Source organism: Humulus lupulus, chromosome 5 (assembly GCF_963169125.1).
Source record: "Humulus lupulus chromosome 5, drHumLupu1.1, whole genome shotgun sequence".
NCBI classification, from domain to species: Eukaryota; Viridiplantae; Streptophyta; class Magnoliopsida; order Rosales; family Cannabaceae; genus Humulus; species Humulus lupulus.
The window spans coordinates 137067558-137070714 of record NC_084797.1 but is presented as its reverse complement, the minus strand read 5'-3'; the positions used below and the strand labels follow the sequence as shown (position 1 = coordinate 137070714).

General features: G+C 36.2%; 1 long non-coding RNA gene across 1 annotated transcript; it reads right to left on the bottom strand.

Moving 5' to 3' along the window:
- Positions 1–2232: 2232 nt before the first annotated feature.
- Positions 2233–2805, bottom strand: LOC133780629 (uncharacterized). Its single transcript, XR_009869460.1, has 2 exons — positions 2527–2805; positions 2233–2446 (listed from the first exon to the last, which is right to left on the bottom strand). It is a non-coding gene; the product is annotated as an uncharacterized LOC133780629 (long non-coding RNA).
- Between the last annotated feature and the right edge of the window lie 352 nt (positions 2806–3157).

Genomic DNA, 3157 nt, shown 5'->3' with positions numbered 1-3157 from the left:
TTGTGGGGGTCTCTCACTCTTCTCAGCTGGATACCCTTAGCGATTGACTCTATGTGCGGCTATCCCTTGCGCCTCGTCCCCTCGCATCTCGGCCCTTCGCACAACGAGCCTCCCCGCGCATCTCGGCCCCTCACGTAGCGAGCCTCCCTCGTGTCTCGGACCCTTACATAGCAAGCCTCCCCACGTGTCTCGGCCCCTCACATAGCAATCCTCCCCACGCATCTCGGCCCCTCACGCAGTGAGCCTCCATGCGTGTCTCGGCCCCTTGCATAGGGAGCCTCCCTCACATCTCTCAGCCCTGTAGGCATGTTAGGCCTCGCATAGCGAGGCCCTCTCTAGCATTGGTCTTGCTTGGAGCCATCTAGGAGGGAAACTCTCCACATAGCATAACACCTCCATATACAAGGCCTTCCTCCCAGTGGACCAACCTATGGAAGGCTTCTCTTAGGCTTGGGGCTACACCCATGACCCCGAACATAGTGGCCCCAACGATTTTGATATCGTTATGTGAGGCAAGGGTGTCATGGCCCCTACGTATTTTGGGTTCTCATATAGCAAGGCTATGAAGGCTTGTGAAACAATTTACAAATGGCTAAGCATATAAGACTTCGATGATGATCTCTACATTAAGTTCTTCTCGGGAAATTATCCCATATTCATACCTGTTACACCACAGGTCCCAACAACAGCTCCAGTAGCCCCCCAACATCCAGTGGCCTAAGGGCCTCCTCCAGTAAATGGGCAGGTAGGAACCATCTCAGGAGTGCCTCACTTGGGAGGAAATTCACGAAACTCGCAGAATAGGTATGCGCGGGCTTTGAATCACTATGATGAGGTAATGGATTTGGCTCAGCTGCCTGCCTAAATGCCACAAATGACATACCAAGTCATAAATTTCTCCGAAGATGACGCCCGGAGAGTACATTTCCAACACCATGACCCATTGGTGATTGAGAGCCAATTCTCCAACAAAATGGTGGCGCCGATTCTAGTAGACAGCGGGAGTTCGGTGAACATCCTGTTTAAGTCAGCCTTCGAGAAGACATGGTTGACCACGAAAACTTGTCCCCATGCGCCTCGATGATCTACGAATTTTCGGAAGAAGCCCTCCTCCCGATGGGGCAGATAAATCTCCCTGTGATGCTTGGAAAGGTACCTCGCCAAGCCTTCAAATACTGCACCTTCATGGTTCTTGATTATTTCTTGGCGTACTGCCATCTTGCGATGTAGAGTCCAAGAACTTTACTTAGCTAGTTAGATAGTAGTATAATAGTAATAGTAGTAGAATTTTTATGGCTGTGGACTTTGGTTCAGACCATGATTTATTTGGACACTCATAGTAACACTTGTAGATTTTCTAAGTTTAACCTATAGTTTAAGAATATTAATTTTAACCTAAGGTTTGATTAATATGACTGATATTGATGGTGATATTTATTATATTATAAGGTTTAGATAGACCCAATAAGAAAGTAACACTTGTCATGTGTATGTTTAATGATAATTAAGTATTTTTGAGGAATAAGTTTATTAAGAGTAATATTTGAATATCCTAGGGTCTATCAGCAGCTTTGAAAACGTTAGAGGACTTAGTCAAGGTTGTTTACTCAATTCAAATTAAGCTTAAAATGTGCAATTTCGTGGTTAAATATTCAGCGTACACTACAAGAAAAAACAGTATTCATAACACTTAAAAACTGCTAACCGGGAGTATTGATAACGCTTCAGAAAACGCTAACATAGCCCCTGTTATTAAAAGTCCTATATTTTCTATAACAGTTTTCGAATGTTATGTTCGATGTTATCTTAAACTATTCAATAACACATTTTTAGTTTCTATTATATTCAAATTATAACATTTAGTTAGAGTATTTGGTTATAAATTTCAAGTTTAATCTTATACTTTATGCATAACACTTTTTAACTGTTACATTTGATTATTTTGACAGCATTTTTAATTTGTTATATTATATAAATCATAATGATTTGTTACACTTATAATATGTTTCGAAATCATAACATATTAAAAGTCTAGTAATAAAATTTTGTTACTTTATTCAAGATAATATATTTTAAATTTTATTATGATAAGGATACTTATAAGGTTTTTTTTTAATTAAAAGATTTTCATTATTTTAATTTGATAAAAAAAAAATCAAAATTAATCATAAAATGTAATTCTCATTAGATTGATAAACCATAAGTATTACATTAAACAATAACTAATTCAAACCATGAATGTGTCTACTTCATGAGATCTTAGTTCTAACTTAAGTTTGAAAGCATAACATAATAAAATTTTATAATCTTGAACAATTTTTACTTCAAAAATGAAAAAACAAAAACATTACAAGATACACAAAAGTAAACTATGCATGAAACTTGCTCCATCCTTCAATTCATCATCCTTTGTGCACTTGTCTTTGTTGTGAGTCCATTTTCTTAGCTACAACAAAATATAAATAATTAATGCTTCAACTTAAAATTAATAGTAAACTAAAAGAGTACATAAAAAAAGTTAATTACCTAATTATGACTTTATTAGCTGGCCATGCAATGTTAGTTATGATATCTTGTCTATCTGATAGAGTGAACCACAAGGAAACCAGTCGAAATATTTGTAAGCACACTTGTTAGTTTCTTGAGGAATAACAATTACAACAATGACAATGTCATGTGTAATCCTTTCAACTAAAAATCATACAATTTCAGCAGTATATAACATAAAAGATAATAACAAGCAAAAGGTAACTGACTGACTTTGAGAGCCAGATATAAAAGACAATAACAAGCAAAAGGTTTCTAGCTGACTTTGAGAACAAGATAATAGCATGTTACCAAAGTATCCTTGGAAAGAACTAAGAGGAAATCAAGGATTATAGATGTTATTTCCTTTTTTATAGGATTTTTAGTTAATTATGTTTATTACGTTTTATTCTGTAATTAAGAGTATTAGTTGTATAAACCCTATATATATGTAATGGTTGTATTACGTTTTATTTTAACAAGGCAGTTTTGTTTTAAAAAAAGAAAGAAATATTTCTTTAACAATAAAAAGCCTCAAGTCCAGTATGACCATCTCAGTTATATAGTGGAGCAAGTACTTGTAGTAGAGATAAACTATGCCCTAGAAGTTCTACTATATAGATGGTAGAAT